Below are 26,023 nucleotides of genomic sequence, written 5' to 3'. Positions count from 1 at the left end.
GGTTACAGGGAGAGAGCAGGGGAGGGAAAATAATTCCGTCATGATCGAATGGTGAATCAGACTTGATGGGCTCAGTGACCTAATTCTGCTCCTGTCTTATATCCTACGTACATCAAAACTTAGAGTGAAATGCAAACACGAGGAAATCTGCAGATGCTGGAAATTCAAACAACACACACAAAATGCTGGTAGAACACAGCAGGCCAGGCAGCATCTATAGGGAGAAGCGCTGTCGACGTTTCGGGCCGAGACCCTTCGTCAGGACTAAATGAAAGGAAAGATACTAAGAGATTTGAAAGTAGTGGGGGGAGGGGGAAATGCGAAATGTTAGGAGAAGACCGGAGGGGGTGGGATGAAGCTAAGAGCTGGAAAGGTGATTGGCAAAAGTGATACAGAGCTGGAAAAGGGAAAGGATCATGGGACGGGAGGCCTCGGGAGAAAGAAAGGAGGTGGTGGGGGGGGGGGGAGTACCAGAGGGAGATGGTGAACAGGCAAACAACTAAATATGTCAGGGATGGGGTAAGAAGGGGAGGAGGGCATTAACGGAAGTTAGAGAAGTCAATGTTCATGCCATCAGGTTGGAGGCGACCCAGCCGGTATATAAGGTGTTGTTCCTCCAACCTGAGTTTGGATTCATTTTGACAACAGAGGAGGCCATGGATAGACATATCAGAATGGGAATGGGACGTGGAATTAAAATGTGTGGCCACTGGGAGATCCTGCTTTTTCTGGTGGACCGAGCATAGAGCATAGAGTGAAACACATTGTCCAAGGACGTACTGCAGGCAGATTGCAAGCTTTGCCATGCATTCTGTTGTCAATACAGTTTGCTCACAACTTACTAACCCTAAACCGTATGTACTTGGGAGGTTGGAGGAAACTGGAGCACCTGGAGGAGACGTGGGGAGTACATAGGAGCTACTTACCGACAGCGGTGGAATTTGAACCCGAGTCAATGATGCCGTAATAGCGTTTTGATAACCACTGCACTACTGTGCAGCCCTATCGTTAAGTGTCCCTATTAGAGGCTGCAATCTTGAACTACAAGCAAACTGGTACAGAACCTTTTGCAGTTTATGAACGCCTGATTGATGTAGGCCCCTGCACATACGAGAAAAAGTGTCTGGGAGACCAGTGGGATGGAGCTGTCAGTGGGAATTTGAACTGTGGCCACATTCCTGACATGCGAACCGATCAGGACACGAATGGTGCACGAGCAAGCGAATATCAAATCTGAGTACAGGACTGGTTCCAGCCCAAAGCCATGATAATAGAGAGCATCCTCACATCGGCCATTACCGTCGTGTTTGGTGCAGCATCCTCCCACTATATACAAAAACTACAGCGAAGTCTCGGGGCAGCAGGAAAGGTCACTGAAGGACTTGTTTGTGTCCGGGACAAAGAAACGGGCAAGAAAGTCATTGCAGACACTGCCTTTTCCAGAAGCTTCCTTCCGGAAAGTGCTATACTGTATAAACCATTAAAACAGAATCACGCCAGCTTAAAAGTTTCATCCCCCAGGCAGTGAATACGATAATCATTCTAGTTAGACTGCACTGTAAACACCAAACCACTTTCTATCATGCTGTTTACATTGTAAATACATGCTGATATTTAAGCACATTTTCTTCCATATGCGCACTTTAATCTCTAACTCTATTTTTATGCAATTCTTTATACTTCGTAACTGTTGAATGCTGTTGCTTTTCTGTTGCATCCTGACCAACACACCTCAGCAAATCCATAATACATGTAAATGTATATAACGAATAAGATTGATCCTTGATCTTTGATGGGCTGGTTTTGGGTGGGGTGCTGGCAATTTCATAAACTGACAGTTTTGTCAATGACTTGGCTGTTCCTTTGTTCAGAGGGAGAGAGGGAGGCTAATTGGGTAGGACTGCATTTATAACACTGACAGGTTACATGCTGTTTCGAGAGGGAAAACAGAACAAGGTACAGTGTCATTAAAAGTGAACGTGATGCCCTGAAGGAGAATCGAGCTGTCAGGGAAACTGTGGGGCATGTCTGATGAACTGTACATGGTGTTACTGTGAAGTGTAATCATTCACCACAATTGACAGCGGAGGGCAGCATCATCCCCTCCACTGCCACGATGAAGCCACTCTCAAATTGGAGAGTTGGAGATAATCCGCCTGGGCATGACGGCCCAATCCTCCAACCTGACGGCATGAACGTCAATTTCTACAACTTCAAGTAATTGTTCCCTTCCCCCCCACCTTCTCTCTTTTTCATTTCCCCGTTCTGGTTCCCCTCCTACTTCCCTTTCTCCCATGGTCAACTCTCCTGTCCTATCATTTTCCTTTTTCTTCAGCCCTTTACTTCTTTCCCCCATCACCCTCCAGCTTCTCACTTCATCTCCCCCCTCCCTCCCTCACCCACCTAGCTTCATCAATCTATCACCTGCAACACACACAAAATGCTAGAGGAGCGCAGCAGATCAGGCAGCATCCATGGAAATGAACAAAAAGTTGACATTTCAGGCTGAGACCCTTGTACCCTTTCACATCCCCTCCAACCTTCTTACTTTGGATTCTCTTCCTTTCCAGTCCTGATGAAGGGTGTTAGCCCAAAATGTTGACCATTTATTCCTCTCCATAGATGCTGCCTGACTTGCCGAGTTCCTCCATCATTCCTCCATGCACTGCTGTAAACATCGAAGCCAGGCTAAGCTGGCTCTGGGAAAGATTGTTTCAAGACTTTGACAAATGCAGGACCATGGAAGGAGTACAGCGAACAGGTAAATTCATGCCTTCATAAATGCAGTCCGCCCCTTCTATATGGGTGAGCTCAGCACTCAGGCCTGGAATAACAACAATAAAATCATGTGGATGTCTCGTCAGAGAGGATGTGACTGGCCAGGCAGAAGAATCAGTGACGGCAATTCGAAGACAAGCTCCAAAGGAGCAGTACAAATGGGCAGATTGGAAACCGCAGGTACCCCAAATGACCTGGCCATCTTGCTGGGATGTGCCTCGACAGCTCGATGTCAGTCCTGGACATTGGCACAGGCGGAAGATGATTTGCCAACTTTTTAACCTCCTCTAAGATCAAGCTAGCCCTTGCTACTCACATAGCCTTGCATTTTTCTATCACCCATGTACCTAAGAGTCTCTTAAATGACCCTAATATATCTGTACTCCACCACTGGCAGTGCATTCCACTGACAGAGGGCCCACCTAATTGATTCTGTTGTAGTTATTATTCTGTAGGTTTGTTGAGTATGCCCACAAGAAAATGAATCTCAGGGGTGTATGTGGTAACATAGATTTTGATAATTTATTTTGATCTTTGAACCTCTGACATCCTCCTCCTATATTTCCCTCCAATTACCTTAAAAGTATGACCTCGTATAAGCTATTTCTGCTCTGGGAAAAATCTCTGGCTGTCCATTCAATCTATGCCTCAATCCATTCAATCTTGTATACCCTTATCATCCTCTTTCACTCCAAAGAGAAAAAGTCTAGCTTGCGCAACATATCCTCATAAGACATGCCCTCTAATCCAGGCAGCATCCTGGTGAATCTCCTCTGCACCCTCTCTAATCCAGGCAGCATCCTGGTGAATCTCCTCTGCACCCTCTCTAATCCAGGCAGCATCCTGGTAAATCTCCTCTGCTCCCTCTCTAATTCAGGCAGCATCCTGGTAAATCTCCTCTGCACCCTCTCTAATCCAGGCAGCATCCTGGTAAATCTCCTCTGCTCCCTCTCTAATCCAGGCAGCATCCTGGTAAATCTCCTCTGCTCCCTCTCTAATTCAGGCAGCATCCTGGTAAATCTCCTCTGCTCCCTCTCTAATCCAGGCAGCATCCTGGTAAATCTCCTCTGCACCCTCTCTACAGCTGAATGACACCTAAAGCTGAAAGTCACCTCTATACTGAGGTGACCCAAATTGAACTCAATATTCCAAGCATGGTCTAACCAGGGTTTATAGAGCTGCTTACATACCTTCTGGCTCTTGAACTCAATCCATTGACTAATAAAGGCCAACACACTGTTTGCCATCTTAACCATCCTATCAAGATTCATGGCAAATTTGACCAATCTATCACCCACACAGCACTTTGTCATTATAACAACAACACACACAAAATGCTGGTGGAACACCGCAGGCCAGGCAGCATCTATAAGGAGAAGCACTGTCGACGTTTCGGGCCGAGTGTGTGTTGTTGTTTGAATTTCCAGCATCTGCAGACTTCCTCGTGTTTGCACTTTGTCATTATGTTTCTTTGCCTCTATTATTAAAAGCAAGCTGGCTTGTTTTGAAATTTGTTCATCTAAATTACCAAGTGAAAGACTATTTGTCAATGTTTATCTACCAATGGTGTCACCACAAGTTGAAATACAGGATATCTCATGACTTTTGGGCTTGCCGGCTTCATTAAGCTGGGCAGGTGCTGGCTTTGTTCTTGAGGAACGGTGGCGGAGCAGTGCAGAGGGAGCTCAGTGATCTCAGAGGGAAGCACTGAGGGAGCACCACACTTGCAGGAGGGGAGTGACACGCCGTGGGGCAAGCTGGGCATTAGGAGAACCCTGCACTGTTAGAGGATCTCACGTTCAGAGGGAGGACATCAGAATCAGAACCAAGTTTATTACCACTGATATGTCGTGGCATTTGTTCTTTTGAGGCAGCAGTAGTCAGTGCATAAAAAAAGTTTTACAATAAAAAAAATTAAAAATAAATAGGTGGGTAAATTGATCTCACAGTAGGTTAAAAGGTCACACAACACTGTAGGCTGAAGAGTCCTTAGTGTGCTGTAATGTTCTATGCACTGTGTTTAAAAAAAGCAAAATAGTGATGTGGTGTTCATGGACCGTTCAGAAATCTGATGGCAGAAGGGAAGAAGCTGTTCCTAAAATGTTGACCGTCTCTCTTCAGGCTCCTGCAACTTCTCCCAATGGAAAGAGGGGTTATCCTGGGTGGTAGGAGTACAATGCTGGTTGAGGCACTGTCTTTTGAAGATGTCCTTGCTGGCACCCCTTGATGGAGCTGGTTGAGTTTACAACCCTCTACAGCTTTTTCCAATCTTGTGCATTGACCTCTCCATGCCAGACAGCGATGTTACCGCTTAGAACACTCTCCATAATATTTCTATAGAAATTTGCTGGAGTCTTTGATGACTGACTACATTTCATCAAACTCCTAATGAAATATAGCCGCTGTCAGGCCTTCATTGTAAATACATCTGCATGTTGGGCCCAGGACAGATCTTCAGAGATGTTGACACCCAGGAATTAGAAACTGCTCACCTTTTCCACTGCTCAGTGTGTGTTCTGACAACTTCTCCTCCTTGAAGTCCAAAATCAATTTCTTGGTCTTGCGGACGTTGAGTGAAAAGTCGTTCTTGTGATGCCGATCTATCTCACTGCTGTATGTGAGATAATCCTTCACATCATCAGATGTATAGATGTTATACCCCAAGTCTCAGTCTGCCCTCTGCTATGGGCGTAAAAGGTTGTGCCGTATGTGGGTAGCTTAGGATGTAATCGATCTCCTTGGCCAACATTATTTCCCTGAACTAACTTCACACCACATCCTATGTTGTCAACATAGTGTGCCCACAACTTATTAAACCTTACTACGTCTTTGGAATGTGGGAAGAAACCAGAGCACCCGGAGGAAACCAACACGGTCACAGGGGAAAACAGACGGCGGCAGGAATCTAAGCATTGCGCCAGCCGCAGCAATATCGTACCGCCCTAATTATGTGATGCTTCCGAGTCTCGCCCATCGTTTACTGTTCATACGCCAAAGCAGTCTGAATCACTCCTGTCAGGAGCGAATTCCTGTAAAACATTTGGGTGACGAGAAGCAAAAAATGATTCCAGGAACCAGCCAAATGACAAAAATCAATGTGACACTCAGTGACTAATCAAGCCAGCAGCAAACAGCAGCTCCTCAATACACAGTCACTGAGATCTGTGATTTAAGGAGCGTATCACACTGTCACGCAGTGATTCTTCAGGCAGTTACCATCAGGCGCCATGGTTAATTAACCCTAGGGACTAATAAAACACAACAAGATTTTACAATGCCACTATAAGAAAATGAATGCTCAAAAAGGGATGATTAGTGAGTGACTCTAGAATTTGAGCTTACAATACCGAGCCAAACTCGGAACCTAATAGGCTTTTCGGGAAGACAAAGGCTGGGGAAATGACAGGCGCATTTTAACATAAAAATTGTAAGGCAGTGCATTTTAGTTCGTAGAGAAGGGCCATAAACCAAATGGCATGATTTTGAAAATAGCTATGAGAACAGAGACCCGAGGACATAGAAATCTCTGAGGACAACAGGATTGTGCAAGGTTGTTAAAAAAAGTAGGTAGAAACTGTCATTTTTCTTAAAGCAGCATACAGAATCCGAAAGCAAATGATTATTTTGAGGGCAATTTCATATTCTTTTTATTCATTTTTTCAGGATTAGCAAGGCCAATGTTTATTGTCCACCCTAAGTGGTGGACTTTAGGGTCACTTTAGAATCAATGGCATTGGTGGGTCTGGAGTCACAAATTGGACAGATGGGGGAAAGAAAACCCATCAATTTCCGCCAGTGAAGGACAATTAACAGTAATTCATTTTGTTTGCCATTATCACTGACGACTGTTTCTTATAATTGCAATCTATTGCCTGGAGGAACCGAAGGATCTTGGGGTCCATGTTCACAGAGCCCTCAAAGTTGCCGTGCAAGTTGATAGGGTGGTTAAGAAGGCATGTGGTCTGTTGCCCTAAATTAGCTGGGGGACTGAGTTCGAGAGCTGCGAAGCAATGTTGCAACTCCACAAAACCCTGGTCAGACCACACCTGGAGTACTGTGCTCAGTTTCTGACTACCTCACGACAGGAAGGATTTGGAAGCTTCAGAGAGTGAGCAGAGGAGATTTACCAGGATGCTCTCTGGATCAGAGAGCTTGTCTTATGAAGTGAGGTTGAGCGAGCTAGGGCTTTTCTCTTTGGCGAGGAGGAGGGTGAGAGGTGACTGGATAGAGGTAAAGATAGTAAGTGACATGTGGATAGTCAGAGACTTTTTCCCAAGGCAGAAATGCTAATATAAGGGGGCATAATATTAAAGTGATTGGAGGAAAGTATCGAGGGGATGTCAGAGGTAGGTGTTTTTTTTTAAACAGAGCTGTGGGTGCTTGTAGCACTCCGCCAGGGTTGGTAGTAGAGGCAGATTCATTAGGGGCATTTAAGAGAGTCGTAGATGGTCATATGATAAAAAAGTACGGGGCTAAGTAGAAGGGTTAGATTGATCTTACAGAATATTAAAAGCTCAGCACAATATCATGGGCTGTAGGGCCTGTATTTCTATGTCCTATCCTTTGTAATTTCTGCCAGCTTCAAGCTTCATCACAGGATGCATCGTCCCCTCCTCTCCCTTTCCAACCTTTCCACTATCTTTTCAACTCCTACTCTGCTCCTGCAACACCTCCTGCTCACCTTCTTATGGTATAACCACAGGAGATAAAACAACAGTCTTTTCATCGGTCTACACTTTTCACTGCCTCAGGTAAACAGCCAGCATATCAAAGACCTCACCCAACTCGGACATTCTCTCTTCTCCCTCCTCCCAAATGGCAGAAGAGACAAAAGTCTGAAAGCACACACCACCAGGTTCTACCCTGCGGTTAATTGTCTCCGGAGAGGTGATAAGATAGACTTTTGGACCCACAATTTACTTTGTTATGACATTGCACTTTATTGCTCAACTGCACTGTGCTTTTACGCACTCTTTTCACTTTATTCGAACTCAGTGCATTTGATCTGCATGAACAGTATGTAAGACAAGCTTCTGAATCACATTTAATATCACCAGCATATGTCATGAAATTCATTAACTTTATGGCAGCAGTACAATGAAATAAAGGATAAATAAGTATAGAGGGGAAAAAAGAGTTACATTAAGTATATATATATATGGCTATTAAATAGTTAAGCTAAAATAACTAGCGCAAAATAACAGAAATAAAAAAGTAGTGAGGGTCAACGTCCATTTAGGAATCGGATGGCAGAGGGGAAAAAGCTGTTTCTGAGTGGCTGAGTGTGTGCCTTCAGCATCCTGTACCTCCTTCCCAATGGTAACAGTGTGAAGAGGGCATGTCCTGTCCTGGGTGGTGAGGGTCCTTAATGATGGATGCCGCCTTCCTAATGCACCGCTCCTTGCAGATGTCCTGGACACTACAGAGGCTGGTGCCCATGATGGAGCTGACTAACTTTACAACTCTCTGCAACTTATTTTGAGCCTGTGCAGTAGCCAATACCACCTCCCCCCCCCCCCCCACCTCCATACCATACGGTGATGCAGCCAGTCAGAATGCTCTCCATGGTACATCTGTAGAACGTTTTCCAGTGTTTCAGTTGACAAATCAAATCTCCTCAAAAATGCCTAATGAAATATAGCCACTGTCTTGCCTTCTTTATATGTTGTGTTCAGGTTAGGTCCTCAGAGATATTGACACCCAGGAACTTCAAACTGCTCTCTCTCTCCCCACTTCTGATCCCGCTATGAAGATTGGTTCATGTTACCTCATATGCCCTTCCTGAAATCCACTATCAGCTCTTGGGTCTTGCTGACGTCGATTGCAAGGCTGTTGCTGTGACCCCACTCAACTAACTGGTATATCTCACTCCTGTACACCCTTTCGTCACCATCTGAAATTCTGCTAACAATGGTCGTACCGTCAGAAAATTTATAGAACAACACACACAAAATGCTGGTGGAACACAGCAGGCCAGGCAGCATCTATAGGGAGAAGCACTGTTGACGTTTCAGGCCGAGACCCTTCGTCAGGACTAACTGAAAGGAAAGATACTAAGAGATTTGAAAGTAGGAGGGGGAAGAGGAAATGCGAAATGATAGAAGACTGGAGGGGGTGGGATGAAGCTAAGAGCTGGAAGGGTGATTGGCAAAAGTGATACAGAGCTGGAGAAGGGAAAGGATCATGGGACGGGAGACCTCGGGAGAAAGAGAGGGGATCACCAGAGGGAGATGGAGAACAGGCAGAGTGATGGGCAGATAGAGAGAACAAAACAAACAACTAAATATGTCAGGGATGGGGTAAGAAGGGGAGTAGGGGCATTAACGGAAGTTAGAGAAGTCAATGTTCATGCCATCAGGTTGGAGGCTACCCAGCCTGTATATAAGGTGTTGTTCCTCCAACCTGAGTGTGGCTTCATCTTGACAGTAGAGGAGGCCATGGATAGACATATCAGAATGGGAATGGGACGTGGGATTTATAGATGCTGTTTGAGCTGTGCCTAACCACATAGTCATGCATGTGGACTTTTCACTGCAGCTTGGTATGTGTGACAATAACAATTTTCTGATAAGCCATGAGATGCACCATTGTTTATTTATTTAGAGATGCGGCACAGTAACGGGTCCTCTCAGCCCAGTTACACCCACGTAACAAATTAACCTACTAACCCGTACATCTTCGGAAAGTGGGAGAAAACCAGAGCACCCGGAGGAAACCCTTGTCGTCATGGGGTGAGCATACATAGGTAGTGACGGAATGGAACCCAGGTCGCTGGCACCGTTACAGCGTTACGCTAACCGCCAGGCTGCTGCGCCAAAGGGACCAAGTCCTGCCGTATGGAGGCTCCTTTTAAGAGGGGTCTGCCATGCACTTACATCGCAGCTCATGTTCACATTAAAGCGAAAAGGAAGGCAGGTCTGGTATCAGTCAGCAGTGGAAAACATATTAGTCAGAACGTGGGCTGTGGTAATCACCGAGCTGTGGGTAATACATAATTAAAGAGGAGGGGCATCTCTGTCATCGCAGCAGCCGTCTTATTCACAGCACCATTCCAGGTGACTGGTAATTACATCACATTTGTACAGAGAAGTAGCGGTTCCTTTATTGCCTAGCAACCTGTTCTGTTTCTTTCATCCTTCACTAATGCTGGTGACTGCAGATGTGAAACCAGCCTGAATCAGCTCCACAGATGCTAGCTGTTACTCAGCGGAGGGGTCTTCTGCTTGAAGGTCACGAGTCCCAGCCTCACCTCAGGGACCCAAGCAACAATCCAACTAAATACTCCCACCCAGCCAGGTGGTAGCGGCCACTGTGGGTCTGGGAAGAGCTCTCAAAAAGACAAAACCTGTTTAATGACATAGAACACTACAGCACAGTAGAAGCCCTTCAGCCCATGATGTTGTGCCGAGCTTTAACCTACTAAGCAATCTCCTTTCATTCCCACGTGTTCCATTATCCATTTGTCTATTAACTCCCTAATGTATCTGCCTCAAACACCATCCCTGGCAGAATATTCCATGCACTTCCTGTGTTTAAAAAAAAACTTGCCTCTGACATTATCTCTGAAGATCTATCCTGAGCCCAACATATTGATGCAATTATGAAGGAGGCACGGAGTTTGAGAAGAGTTAGAATTTCACCAAAAACTCACGCAAATTTCTACAGATGTACCATGGACCCTTCTGGTAGCATCACCATCTTGTATGAGGACACCAATGCACAGGATTGGAAAAACTCAGCCAGCTCCATCATGGACTCTAGCCTCCTCGCTCCACGCCATCAAGAACATCTTCAATCGACGATGCCTCAGGAAGCCTTCATGAAGGACCCTTACCAAGACATGCCCTCTTCTCATTAGTACCATCATGAGGAAGTTCAGGAGGCTAAAGACATCTTAGGAACAGCTTCTTCCCTCTGCCATCAATTTTCTGAACGGACAACGCACCCATGAACACTACTGGTAACCACCAGGAACTCAATAAATGCAGCTCCAATCTACACAAAGTCATCAAGGCGGTGAAATGACAATACAGAGACAAGATCCAGACACAACTCTCCACCAACAACACATACAGCTTATGGCAAGGTCTGCACACCATTGCAGACTTCAAAACGAAACACAGTGGTGCTGCCAACATTGCCGCCTCTCTCCCGGGTGAGCTATATCTTTTTTTTTCCATGCTCGGTTTGATGTCGCCAACTCCGAGCCCCCGATGCAACCTGCGCCACGGTCATTGCTAAGGCCGCTGTTTGAAACAAATAGAGAGCTGTAAGGCTGCAGGACCGGTACTCCGGATGTGCGCGGCACAAATGGCTGGTGTGTTTGCAGACATTTTGAATCTCTCCCTGTCCCAGTGTAGAGTGCCCTCCTGCTTTAAAACATCCACCATTGTTCCTGTAACTAAAAAGACCAAGGTAACTTGTCTGAACAACTGGAGTCTTGTCAATAATAAGCGAATGCTTTGAGAGGCTGGTCAAGGACAACATCTGCAGCTTGCTACCATCCACACTGGACCCCTACAATTCGCCTACCAACACAACTGATTGACAGGTGTCGCAATAGCCACAACTCTACAGACCGTCCTTACACACCTAGAGAAGAAAGGATGTTTATGTGAGAATGCTGTTCTTGGACTACAGTTCAGCATTCAACACCATAGTTCCATCCAGGCCTGACAAGAAGCTCAGAGACCTCAGCCTTTACCTGCCTTGTGCAGCTCGATGCTGGACTTACTGTCAGATCGTTAGCAGGTGGTAAGAGTGGGCTCCCTCACCTCACCTCACACAGGAGCCTCCCCAAGGCTCTGTCCTAGGCCCCCTCCTTTAACCACCCACGACTGTGTCGCCACCCACAACTCCCATCTGCTAATTAAATTTGCGGATGATACTACATTGATTGGCCTTATCTCAAATAATAACGAGGCAGCCTACAGAGAAGAAGTCATCACCCTGATACAGTGTTGTCAAGAAAACAACCTCTCCCTCAATGTTGCAAAAACAAAGGAGCTGGTTGTGGACTAAAGGAGGAATGGAGACAGGCTAACCCCTATTGAATCAATGGATCTGGAGTTGAGAGGGTAACAGCCTAAGTTCCTCAGTGTGCACATCACCGAGGACCTCACATGCTCTGTACATACCAGCTGTGTGGTAAGAAAATCACATCTTTCACCTCGGACAGTTGAAGCAGTTTGGTGTGGGTCCCCAAACCCCAAGGACTTTCCACAGGGGCACAGTTGAGAGCATCCTGACTGGCTGCATCACTGCCTGGTATGGGAACTATACCTCCCTTAAACGTAGGATTCTGCAGACAGCCCAGCGCATCTGTAGATGTGAACTTCCTGATATTCAGGACATTTACAGTGACAGGCGCGTAAAAAGGGCCTGAAGGATGACTGAGGACCCAAGTCACCCCATCACAGACTGTTCCAGCTGCTACCATCCGGGAAACGGTACCACAGCATTAAAGCCAGGACCAACAGGGTCCAGGCCAGTTTCTTCCACAAGGCCATCAGACTGATCAATTCATGATGACACAATTGTATTTCTAGGCTATATTGATTGTTTTGTTGTATATCTTACTGTACATACTATTTGTTACAAATTACTATAATTTCCACAGTGCACATACAGACGGAGACGCAAAGATTTTGACTCCTCATGTATGTGAAGGATGTGAGAAATAAAATCAATTCAATTACTGCAGTATTTTTGCTCTCTTTGCACTACTTTTTAATATGTAAAATGGTGCAGCACAACACACACACACAAAATTTAAATTTATAATATATTCTTTGTATTACTAATGCAAAATAACACATCTCATGGCATATGACAGTGATAATAAACCTGGTTCTGATTCTAATTTTGATTCATTGTCTGTAAAGAGATGGGTGACTCTTACCCTCTGCTGCTATCCTGAGGGATATTATGTCCCACCTAGAGCACTGAAGTACAAAGGAGGGCTCCATATATCCTGCAGTCACTGAAGGAACAAAGCAGGGGACCCCACTTCTCAACTCGCCACAACAACTCTGATTATGAGGTATTGTAATTCTGCTTAAATTGCCAGAGGTATGGACCACTGATCAGAGGTGTTGGTTTGAATTCCACCGCAGCAACTGGGCAACATAAATTTAAGTAATCTCAGAAACTGGAATTAAAGCTAGCGTCATTAAAACTACTATCAGTTTCAGGGTGGTATGGGAGCACAGCAGTGAGCGTAACAATTTACTGCGGCACCCATTCCCGTTGCTGTCTTTTATACGTTGCCCCATGACTGTGTGTTTCCTGGTTTCCTCCCACATTCCAATAACGTACTGGTTAAGGTTAGTAAATTGTGGGGATAAAATACTGGCACCAGATGCTTGGTGACACATTCCCCCAGCACACCAACAGACCGTAGAGGTCATTGACCCAAACCAGGCATTGTGTAAGGTTATGGGGAGAAGCAGGAGAATGGGATTGAGATGGAAATGGATCAGTCATGATGAAATGGCGGAGCAGACTGGATGGGCCGAATGGTCTAATTCTGCTCCTATGCTTTGTGGTCATTTCTCTGAAAATAAAGCTAACGTTTAATCATAAGTACGAGAAATTTTGCAGATGCTGGAAATCCAGAGCAACAAACACAAAATACTGGAGGAACATTAGCAGGTCAGGCAAAATTTATAATAATGAATAAACAGTCAACATTTCGGGCCAAGAGCTTTTGTCAAGAATCTTTTAATCCTTTACTCTTTAACAGTGATCATGAAACCTCTGGGTTCTGGTCCACTGATATCCTTGAATGAAAGAAATCTGCTTCCCTTATCAGGTCTGCCCAAAGACTGACCCCTGACCCAAGAAACACATTTGGCCCTTTAACTGTCTCCATAGTTCAGGGGGAATTAGTGACTGCAAATACTCACATCTCAAAGGAATAATTCTTCAATATGGATGAAAGATGGGATCACCCCGAGCTACTTGGTTCCTGTAATTCATTATCTTCAGCCAGCAGGCAACTAGAAAGCAATGCACACATGATCACCTCAGATTTCGCTTTCGGAAGATTGATCATGGAATTTATAAACACACTGGATTCATCTCCGTGCGTCTAAAAGGGAAACAAGTAAAAATGGGCTGAAAATGGCCGATGGAATTTAATACAGACCAGTGTGAGGTGTTGCACTATAGGAAGAAGTACAGGACTAACTGACGAAGGGTCTCGGCCTGAAACGTCGACAGCGCTTCTCCCTATAGATGCTGCCTGACCTGTTGCGTTCCACCAGCATTTTGTGTGTGTTGCTTGAATTTCCAGCATCTGCAGATTTCCTCATGTAGGATTTTATTCCCTGGAGCTCAAGAGATTGAGGGGAGATTTGATAGATATATATACACAATTATGAGGGTTATAGATAGGGTAAATGCAATATTTTTCCACTGAGGTTCGGTGGACTAGAACTAGAGGTCATAGGTTAAAGAAGAAAGGTGAAATATTTAAGGGGGAACATAAGAGGGAATTTCTTTACTCAGAGGATGATGAGATTGTGGGAACGAGTTGCCAGTGGAAGTGGTGGATGTGAGTTCAATTTCAACATTTAAAAGGAATTGTGGTAAGTACATGGGTGGGAGGGGTATGAAGAGCTGTGGTCCAGGTATGGGTTAATAGGACTAGGCAGGACAACAGTTTAGCATGGACTAGATGGGCTGAAGGAACATGTTTATGTGCTGTAGTGGTCTAAGACACTGTGTGTGTGTGTGTGTGTGTGTGTGTGTGTGTGTGTGTGTGTGTGTGTGTGTGTGTGTGTGTGTGTGTGTGTGTGTGTGTGTGTGTGTGTGTGTGTGTGTGTGTGTGTGTGTGTGTGTGTGTGAGAGAGAGAGAGAGAGCGCGCGCGAGGGGGATGGAGGGAGGAGAGGAGAGATGGAGTGTTTGTGGGGGAGGGGAAAAGGGAGGGTGAGTGTGTGTGTGTGTGTGTGTGTGTGTGTGTGTGTGTGTGTGTGTGTGTGTGTGTGTGTGTGTGGTGGGTGTGATCATCGCGGTTCTTTCCTTGCTGTGGAAGAGGGAGAGACAGCGTATGAGTTTAAGATCTCGTTCTGCCATCTGTCTATTGTTCCCCAAGCTCTGACCCAATTGAAACACTGTCACCTCTCAAGGGAGCCTCAGAGCGCCATTAAACTGCAATTCTATTCATTTTTAATTACAACTGCTGCTATTGGGGACAACGCTTTCCTGTTAAAGCATGTGCCTCTCCCACCTGCTGTAGAGACATGATGCCCCGAGCTGTAATAGCATTGTGCTAACCACCATGCTACCACGGCACCCCAAATTTTCTTGCACGCATTTACAAGAAAATAAAGAAATGCAATAGAACATATGGAAAACTATCCACACCAAATCAGTAGCCTGATGGTTGAACTGTTCCTGAACTTGGGGGTGTGGGACCCAAGGCTTCTGTATCTCCTGCCCAGTGGCAGTAATGAACTGGACGGTCACGGTCCTCAATGATGGATCCTGCTCTCCCGTGGCAGTGCTCCTTGCAAATGTGCTCAATGCTGGGGAGAGCTTTCCCTGTGATGGACCGAGCTGTGTCCACTACTTGCACTCTGCCCTGGCAGTCTGCCGCTAACACATTCTTCTGCACATATTCTTTGCTCATACCAGTCAAATTGTTCAATTTACAAGGAAGATTTCCTTTCAAAAAAAAACTGCAGTCATGTAGCACAGAGTGAAATCATTACAGCATATGGAAATAAGAGCAGGTGGTGTCATCCATCCAGTCCCTTGTGGCTTCCCTACCACTTAGATCAGATCATGGCTGGTCAGATACACTGCTTGGTCTTTATTTATTAAGATACAGCGCATGGTAGGCCCTTCCGGCCGTTCGAGCTGCACTACCCAGTAATCCCCAGGTTTAATCCTAACCCAATCACAGGAAATTTACAATGCCCAATTAACCTATCAACCGGTACGTCTTTGGACTACGGGAGGAAACTGGAGCAGCCGGAGGAAACCCATGCAGTCAAGGGGAGAACGTACAAACTCCTTACAGGCGGTGGGAATTGAACCCAGGTCACTGGTACTGTAAAGCGTTGTGCTAACCAGTATGCTACTGTGCCAAATGATAGGTTGTTCACTATCATCCTATCCTATCCAAATGTCTATTAGTCTGGCGAGAATGCCTCATAGAGTCCCTCCAATTCATAATCCTCTGAAGAAATTTGTCTTCAACTGAGTTGTACAAAGGTGACTCCTTTGCTGAAACAATATCTCCTCATTATAGATCCCTCTGAGAGGAACCAGTGTTCCCAGCATTCAGCCAATATGTTGACTCTTAAGATTGTTTGCATTCCCGGGGACTGGTATGGAAAAACCAATGGAAAAGTCAACAAAAAGTGGTAGATACAGCCCAATTCATCACAGGCAAAGCCCTCCACACCATTGAGTACATTTACAAGGAATGCTGCCACAAGAAAGTAGCATCTATTGTGTATTTAACATTTCAGTAATATTTGAGTAATATTGTTTGATTAAGCATGTTTGTTTAAATAATTCATTACAGGTTTTACGTATAAGTACATGAATGGCATACGTCATCTTGACGCCATGTAAAAGGTGCAAGCCTTGCTAAAAGTAAAAATGAAGTCTACATGCATCTTTCAGGCTCTCCTGCTTTTTTCCGAAGTTTTGGAGTTACAAGACTTAACAGTGGCGATGAGGAAGTTTTAAATGAATCCAAGAACACACCATATCTGTTGAAGCACAGCGAGACGTTCAAATTTTTAAAAAGCACTGTGAGAAACAGTGGAGTGAAAAACAGCACAACATGTACATCTTCGGGAAGGGGCAGAGACGTCAAGTTTTACAAAAAGAAAGGCAGAAAGCAGACAAATTCACGGCTTCATAACAGTGAGTACCGGGTGATAATAATCATAAAGAGAAAGGAGCAGAAATGGCTAGCTACATTGGACAGACAGACTCATTTGATTACATAAAAGATAACTGGATATTGTGTACTGAGCAAATTGAGTAGTATATTAAAGCATTTTGAAAGCATTTTAAAGTCCTCTCCTATCAGATTCCCCCTTCTCCAGCCCTTTATCTCTTTCACCAATCAATTTCCCAGCCCTTTACTTCACCTTCCCCCTCTCCCAGTTTCACTTATCACCTACTACCTTGTATGTCTTCCTCTCCTCTCACCTTCTTACTCTGACTTCACATCTCTTTTGTCCCAGTCCTGATGGAGTCTTGGCCCAAAACATTGACTGTTTACTCTTTTCCATAGATGATGCCTGGCCTGCTGAGTCCCTCCAGCATTTTGTGTGTATTACTTGGATTTCCAGCATCTGCAGATTTTCTCTTGTTAGTACTTTAAAGCAAATGGAATGGCCAGTGAGAAACGAGTGTCAGTATTGCTGAGAAATCATACAGTTTGCTCACTTCAACCAAACCAGCTGAAATGAATTTTGCTCATATGGTGAAAGTAATGAAAGAACATTCAGAATGCTTTAGATTTCATAAGCAGAATCAAAAGGACAGGAAAACCATTTCAGCATACATGGTTGAATTGAAGAGGTTGTCTGATCATTGTCAGTTTAATGATGGGCTTGATGGTGCACTGAGAGATTGGTTCGTTTGTGGAGTCTTACAAGAAAGCATTCAAAAACAGCTCCTAACTGAAGCACAACTCACATTTAAAAGAGCAGCTGAAATTGCTGTACCAATAGAAACTGCAGCCAGAGACACAACTGAGTTGCAGTCTGGAATGAAAGTGAGTGAGAACAAAATTGCTCACACATACCAACTCAGTGTAGGTCTAAAGGCGAAACTCACTGAAAATGCAACCAAATAGGACACATACAATGGGCAGACAAAACTAAATGGACGGCACAGGGAAGAGAAAAAAATAATAGTTTGCACTTTCAAAAAGAACACTAATCTGGATGCTGTTGGTGAAAATCTAATAATGGGAGTGACACAGGACTGCACAACCTTGAGATTTACCGTCTGAAAACTAACAATAGACAAGCAATATAGTTTACATCAGAAATGAATGGCAAATTAATGAAGATGGCTTTGGACACTGGCTTGCCTGTTTCAGTCATTCCACAAAACGAGTTTGAATGGCATTTCAAAGATACGTAACTGAAGTCTACAGATATCCAACGGAGAACTTATACTGGAGAAAAGATCATTTCTGTGGGTATGACAATTTTAACAGTGAAACGTAACAACCAACAAGCCACATTAGGCTTGGAAGCAGGAAAAACAGGAGAGCCAGAAATACGGGGCAACTACAAATCTGATTGGAGATCCAGCCAGTATTTGCGTGTCACAACTCCTGAAATAGAGTCAACTGAAAATAAAATTTTAAAAGGTACTGGATGATGCCAGAACAGTGATCAAGTATGGCATTGGAAAAGTCAGACATATCAAGGGTAAAACAGTGTTAGATGAAAATGCCACACCCAAGTTTTACAAAGCCCGTCCGATCCTAATATATCTGTGATAAAGTAGCCAGTAGGCTAAATCACTTGGAAGCTGAAGGAATTCTTTCCAAGGTTGAGTGCAGCCCATGGGCAATGCCAGCAGCTACTATAACCAAGAAGAATGGGTAAATCAGAACCTGTGGTGATTTTAAGGTCACCACCAACCCAGTACTGAAAGTAGACCAGTACCCTCTGCCCAGGTTAGAGGATATTTTTACAAATGCTTTCGGAGGGAAATGCTTAAGCAAAACAGCTGAGGCCTACCTGTAGATGGAGATGGAAGAACAGTCCAAAGTGCTTCTCTTCATAAACATTCACAAAGGGCTTTATCACTACAATGGGCTTATTTCTGCACTCTGGCAGAAAGCCATGGACCAGGTGCTGCAAGGCTGCCCAAGCACTCAGTGTTAGCTGGATGACATCACTGTTACCGGTAAGAATGACAAGGAACATTCCCAAAATCTCAAGAGAGTGTTAAAAAGATTAGAAGATTATGGGCTCAGAGCACAATGTGACAATTCTTTAAACCAGCATCACTTACTGTGGCCACACCACTGACACACAAGCATTTTACAAGTGTGCTAGAAAAGTCAAGCATTGGTGGGTGCCCCAAGGCGAATGGAGACATGGCACATGGCAATCATACTTTAGGATTTGACCATTACTATAGCAGGATCTTGCCAAACCTGGCTACTATGCTTCAGCCCTTGAACTCATTACTACAGTTTGGGAAGAAATGGCAATGGACACGGCAGTGTCAGGTAGCTTTCACAAAGGTGACGTAGACACTGTACTCACACATTGTGATCCATATTGTCCAGTGGAGCATTCATAGGCACAAATTTCTTGGTAGTAGTGGTTGGAGTTACAAAGTGGCTGGAAGTCTTCTGGTACAGGTGCAGTAGTGCCGCATGTTATGAGTAATGGAAGTGAATGCCCCATACCTTTTGCAATAAGTTCCCTTCCCGCTGCAGAGAGAAATTACACACAGATTGACAGAGGCCTTGAGTCTAGTTCAGGCTGTAAAACGTTCCAACCAGTATGGGAGTGAGTTTACCCTCATTACTGATCATCAATCACTACTGTCCATTTTCAGCTGTTGCTGTTAGAGGAAGGGTGTTCCAGAATTCAGAGATGGGCTCAGTTTCTTGGAAAACACAATTACAAGATTGAATTCAAGAGGATGACTACTCATGGAAATGCTGATGGATTGTCCCTTTTACCCTTGGAAAAGGAAATCCCTAAAAAATTAACAAAAGATGACACTCCTCTTGACGTAGTCTTCCTAATGCAAATTGAAAGTCTCCCTATTACAGCAGAGGTGATCCAAAGGGAAACAAGAAAAGACCCCACACTGCCTCAGGTCTAGCAGAGAGTGCAGCAGATGCTCCAGTTTCCCCATTTTTACCAGGGCCATGCTGAACTTGCCCTTGACAGAGGCTACCCTATGTGAAGATCGAGAGTTGTTGTACCATCCAAGCTGACAGCTAAAGCGTTCAATCATCTAGGTGTGGTCAGAATGAAAGTGTTTGCTCGAAGCTTTGCCTGGTGGCCTGGGATAGACCAGCAGATCAAGCAGCTCACCATGTGGGAATGGCCTGCATTGCCCTGGCCTTAGATTCACGTGGATTCTGCCACACAATTCATGGGCACAAATTTCTTGGTAGTACTGGTTGGAGTTACAAAGTGGCTGGAAGTGTTCCCAACAGCCTCACATGCTGTTGATATGTTGAGAAGCCTCTTCTCAAGGACTGCTGTTATGGAACATTTAGTCAGTGACAACGGACCACAGTTTGTTACGGAACAGTTTCAGTCATTCCTGAAAATGAATTCAATAAGGTATACTACATCTGCACTATACCACCTAGCTACAAATGGCTTGGCAGAAAGGTTCATCCAGACTCTAAAGAATACACTCCGAACAATATCAGCACTGACACTGAATCAGATGTTTGCCAATTTCCTCCTTACATTTCACAATGCAGCACACACTAAAACCAGCAACCATCCACTGCATTCACACTTGGATCTCCTCAAACCCAATCTCAGAAGGAGTACGCAGGACAAACAGCTGAGACAAACTGAGGGCTCCTCAAACAAGAAGGTTCGATGTTTCACTCCTGGACAAGCAGTGCTGGTGAGGGTCTACAGAAGTGGTCAAGGGTGGGTAACATAGAAAATAGGTGCAGGAGTAGGCCATTCGGCCCTTCGAGCCGGCACCGCCATTCAGTATGATCATGGCTGATCATCCAACTCAGAACCCTGTACCTGCTTTCTCTCCATACCCCTGATCCCTTTAGCCACAAGGGCCCTATCTAACTTCCTCTTAAAAATAGCCAATGAACTGGCCTCAACTGTTTCCTGTGGCAGAGAATTCCAGATTCACCACTCTCTGTGTGAAGAAATTTTTCCTCATCTCGGTCCTAAAAGGCTTCCCCTTTATCTTTAAACTGTGACCCCTCGTTCTGGACTTCCCCAACATTGGAAACAATCTTCCTGCATCTAGCCTGTCCAATCCCTTTAGAATTTTATACTTTTCAATAAGATCCCCCCTCAATCTTCTAAATTCTAGTGAGTATAAGCCTAGTCGATCCAGTCTTTCTTCATATGAAAGTCCTGCCATCCCAGGAATCAATCTGGTGAACCTTCTCTGTACTCCCTCTATGGCAAGAATGTCTTTCCTCAGATTAGGGGACCAAAACTGCACACAATACTCTAGGTGCGGTCTCACCAAGGCCTTGTACAACTGCAGTAGAACCTCCCTGCTCCTGTACTCAAATCTTCAATGACTGGTGTACAATGACACCCAGGTCTCGTTGCATCTCCCCTTTCCCTAATCGGCCACCATTCAGATAATAATCTGTTTTCCTGTTCTTGCAACCAAAGTGGATAACCTCACATTTATCCACATTAAATTGCATCTGCAATGAATTTGCCCACTCACCTAACCTATCCAAGTCACCCTGCATCCTCTTAGCATCCTCCTCACAGCTAGCACCGCCGCCCAGCTTCGTGTCATCCGCAAACTTGGAGATGCTGCATTTAATTCCCTCGTCTAAATCGTTAATATATATTGTAAACAACTGGGGTCCCAGCACTGAGCCTTGCGGTACCCCACTAGTCACTGCCTGCCATTCTGAAAAGGTCCCGTTTACTCCCACTCTTTGCTTCCTGTCTGCCAACCAATTCTCTATCCACATCAATACCATACCCCCAATACCGTGTGCTTTAAGTTTGCACACTAATCTCCTGTGTGGGACCTTGTCAAAAGCCTTTTGAAAATCTAAATATACCACATCCATTGGCTCTCCCCTATCCACTCTACTAGTTAAATCTTAAAAAAATTCTGTAAGATTCATCACACATGACTTTCCTTTCACAAATCCATGCTGACTTTGTCTGATGATTTCACCTCTTTCCAAATGTGCTGTTATCACATCTTTGATAACCGACTCTAGCATTTTCCCCACCACCGATGTCAGACTAACCGGCCTATAATTCCCCGGTCTTTCTCTCCCTCCTTTTTTAAAAAGTGGGGTTACATTAGCCACCCTCCAATCCTCAGGAACTAATCCAGAATCTAAAGAATCTAAGGGTACTTAGGGAGATTACGGGCATAACTGGACCAGCCTCCTACAGAGTGGAAAGTGCATCTAATGTCATTTGGAGACAACCCATCAATCAGTTTAGGAGAGCTGAGTCAATTGTTAGAGAAGAACGACATCCAGAGATGTCAGAACCACTTCCTGCAGTCCCAGAGTGAACTCTTACAACCACCACAGAGGAGGACCCAGAACCTGAACTTGTTTCACAGCCACGAGTTTCAGCTGTCAAGATGAGTGACACCACCCCTTCCTAGGAAAGACATAGCCCCACAAGAGTAAGAAAACTTTCATGACGTCTAAATTTTTAGGTCTGAATGGGACAGTTTAAATTTATTATGCTGTGGATGTCTATATACTAGTCGCATTATATACTACATAGAAACCTACAGCATATCGCAGGCCCTTCGGCCCACAACGTTGTGCCAACCATGTAACCTGCTCAAGAAATCAACTGGCTATAATTTCCCTACCGCATAGCCCTCGATTTTTCTAAGCTCCATGTACCTATCTAAGAGTCTCTTAAAAGACCCTGTTGTATCCACCTCTACCACCTTCGCTGCCAGTGCATTTTCTGCACCCACCACTCTCTGTGTGAAGAACTGACATCGCCCTTGTACCTACTCCCAAGCGCCTTAAAACTATGCCCCCTTGTAATAGCCATTTCAGCCCTGGGAAAACGCCTCTGGTTATCCACATGATCAATGCCTCTCATTTTATAATGAAATGCACTCTGTATTGAGTTGGAGTTTATAAGCTTAGCAGGGTGGAGTGCTGTGTATGATTAAACATTCTTTGTTTGGTTAAATAATTCATTATGCAAAAGAACATGAATGGCATCCATCATCACACCACCATGTCATAAGTGTGAAAACAAAGTTTGCACATACATCTAGGGCTTCCACGAAGAAATCTGGAGATGCTGGAAATTCAAGCAACACACACAAAATGCTGGTGGAACGCAGCAGGCCAGGCAGCATCTATAGGGAGAAGCGCTGTCGATGTTTCGGGCTGAGACCCTTCGTCAGGGTCTTCGTCCTGACGAAGGGTCTCGGCCCAAAGCGTCAACAGCGCTTCTCCCTATAGATGCTGCCTGGCCTGCTGCGTTCCACCAGCATTTTGCGTGTGTTGCATCCAGGGCTTCCTTGTTTTTCTTTCTGTTTTATGTTTTGGAGTTACAAAGAATCCCTTCCATCTCTCTACTATCTTCAAGCAGGAGGTACAGGAGCCTTAGGTCCCACACCATTAAGTTCAGGAAGAGTTGTTCCTACAACCATCAAGCTCCAGTGTGGGTAACTTCACTCACCACTAGCCTTTCTCTCACCTGTCTTTCACCTCTCTCTGGTGCCCTCAAACTCCTTCCCTTTCTTCCATGGTCCACTCTCCTAACCCATCAGATACCTCTCCTTCTTCAGCCCTCATCTTTCCCACAAATCCCCTGCCAGCTTCTTAATTCACTCAGCCCCCTCACCGAGTCTCACCTATACCCTCCCAGCTTCTTAATTCACTCAGCCCCCTCACCGGGTCTCACCTATACCCTCCCAGCTTCTTAATCCACTCAGCCCCCTCACCGAGTCTCACCTATACCCTCCCAGCTTCTTAATTCACTCAGCCCCCTCACCGGGTCTCACCTATACCCTCCCAGCTTCTTAATTCACTCAGCCCCCTCACCGGGTCTCACCTATACCCTCCCAGCTTCTTAATTCACTCAGCCCCCTCACCGGGTCTCACCTATACCCTGCCAGCTTCTTAATTCACTCAGCCCCCTCACCGAGTCTCACCTATACCCTCCCAGCTTCTTAATTCACTCAGCCCCCTCACCGGGTCTCACCTATACCCTCCCAGCTTCTTAATTCACTCAGCCCCCTCACCGGGTCTCACCTATACCCTTGCCAGCTTCTTAATTCACTCAGCCCCGTCACCGGGTCTCACCTATACCCTCCCAGCTTCTTAATTCACTCAGCCCCGTCACCGGGTCTCACCTATACCCTCCCAGCTTCTTAATTCACTCAGCCCCCTCACCGGGTCTCACCTATACCCTCCCAGCTTCTTAATTCACTCAGCCCCCTCACCGGGTCTCACCTATACCCTCCCAGCTTCTTAATTCACTCAGCCCCCTCACCGGGTCTCACCTATACCCTGCCAGCTTCTTAATTCACTCAGCCCCCTCACCGAGTCTCACCTATACCCTCCCAGCTTCTTAATTCACTCAGCCCCCTCACCGGGTCTCACCTATACCCTCCCAGCTTCTTAATTCACTCAGCCCCCTCACCGGGTCTCACCTATACCCTTGCCAGCTTCTTAATTCACTCAGCCCCGTCACCGGGTCTCACCTATACCCTCCCAGCTTCTTAATTCACTCAGCCCCCTCACCGGGTCTCACCTATACCCTCCCAGCTTCTTAATTCACTCAGCCCCCTCACCGGGTCTCACCTATACCCTTGCCAGCTTCTTAATTCACTCAGCCCCGTCACCGGGTCTCACCTATACCCTCCCAGCTTCTTAATTCACTCAGCCCCGTCACCGGGTCTCACCTATACCCTCCCAGCCTGTACTTATTCCTTTATTCTTATTCTGTTTTTTTCCAGTCCTGAATGAAGGGTCTTGGCCCAAAACATTAACTGTTTATTCCCATCCGTAGATGCTGCCTGACTTGCTGGGCTCTTCCAGCATTTTGTGTGTGTTATTAAAGATTAGCTTTATTTGTCACATGTACATCAAAACATACAGTGAAATGTGTCATTTGCATCCATCAAATTAGCAAGGGTTGTGCTAGTGGCAGCCTGCTGCAAGCGTCACCACATTTTTGGCACAAACACTTCAGCTCTCACTAACCCCAACCTGTATGTGGGAGGAAACTAGAGCACCTGGCAGAAACTTACATGGTCACGGAGAGATAGTACAAAGTCCTTTATAGACAGCATTGAAAATCAAAACTCCAATCTTTCAGCTAGCACTGTGCCATCCTAAAATAAGGGACACACCGGATATCAAACTAACAAGACAGAAATTACACTTGATCTCAGCCAAAAGGCAGAGAAGTGATTTCACTAAGAAATTTATTGCAAATAAGCAGATTTATATTTCACTGAGATCCCTGTTCATTCTTTTAAAACTCACTGTCTGCAGACCCAATGTGTTTCAACCTCCCCTCACAATACAATCGTTCACATTATGAATCAATCCAATGAACATTTCTACACTGCCTCCAATCCTTGCCCAGGTGAGAAAACAAATCTGTCGCCAGTACTCTCACCCACATCATGTACAGTTGTACCAAGACAGAGAAGGCACAACAGCACTTCTTCCCAACCTCTGGGACCTTCTGAGAACCTATAGCATTTTGGAAGATGAACAACACTGCAATCACAGCCAAAGTCCTTGAATACTGAACACCAAGTCATATTTCAGTATTATTAATATATTGCCAATATTAAATTGTTAATTACTTACAGATCTTCATTTTCCATTTATATAGCTTTCACTTTTTTAATGCTTTCCCCCCACGTAGACAGATACAAAGTACTCATCCCATTTCTGTCTTTTCCTCATTCTCTAATTTCATCTACTGCATCTCAAACTGTGAAGGACTCATTAATTTTAGCTAATCTTTTCCTTTTGACATTCCTAAAGAAGCTTCTACAGGTCTAAGTTCATTTCATTTTAAAGATCCTGAACAATTCCTTGCTGAATTCTGAAATTTTCCTGATTCTCAAGCCTACTTTTTTTAAAAAAGAATCAGAATTAAGTTTTGTTACCGCTAACAAATGTCATGAAATTTGTTGTTTTCTGGCAGTGGTACACAGCAATACATAAAATATACCGTAAATTATAAGAAAAATGCATTATAATTTTAAATAAATAGTGCAAAAAGAGAACAAAAATATGTTAATGGGTTCATTGTATATATAGTATAATATGTATAATATATAGTATAATATGTTAATGGTAGTGTTAATGGGTTCATTGTCCATTCAGAAATCTGAGGTCAGAGGGGAAGAAGCTATTCCTAAATCGTTGTGTGCGTGCTTTCATCCTGTACATCCTCCCTGATGCTAGCAAAGAGAAAAGGGTGGTGGAGGTCCCTAATGATGGATACTGTCTTCTTGAGGCTGTTGCCTTTTGACAACATTATTTGATCTAATACTAACTTCTCTTGATGGCCAGACCTGCACCAA

The 26,023-nt window shown here is 44.8% G+C and overlaps 1 protein-coding gene and 1 pseudogene across 1 annotated transcript in view; both read right to left on the bottom strand.

Annotated features, from left to right (window-relative positions):
• LOC140715696 (neural cell adhesion molecule L1-like) overlaps positions 1–26,023 on the bottom strand; it is a 341,600-nt gene that overhangs the window by 181,479 nt on the left and 134,098 nt on the right.
• LOC140716106 (U2 spliceosomal RNA) lies at positions 24,726–24,891 on the bottom strand (annotated as a pseudogene).

This window comes from Hemitrygon akajei, chromosome 24, assembly GCF_048418815.1.
Source record: "Hemitrygon akajei chromosome 24, sHemAka1.3, whole genome shotgun sequence".
Classification (NCBI taxonomy): domain Eukaryota; kingdom Metazoa; phylum Chordata; class Chondrichthyes; order Myliobatiformes; family Dasyatidae; genus Hemitrygon; species Hemitrygon akajei.
The sequence above is the reverse complement of the archived record's forward strand: the minus strand, read 5'-3'. Positions and strand labels throughout refer to the sequence as shown.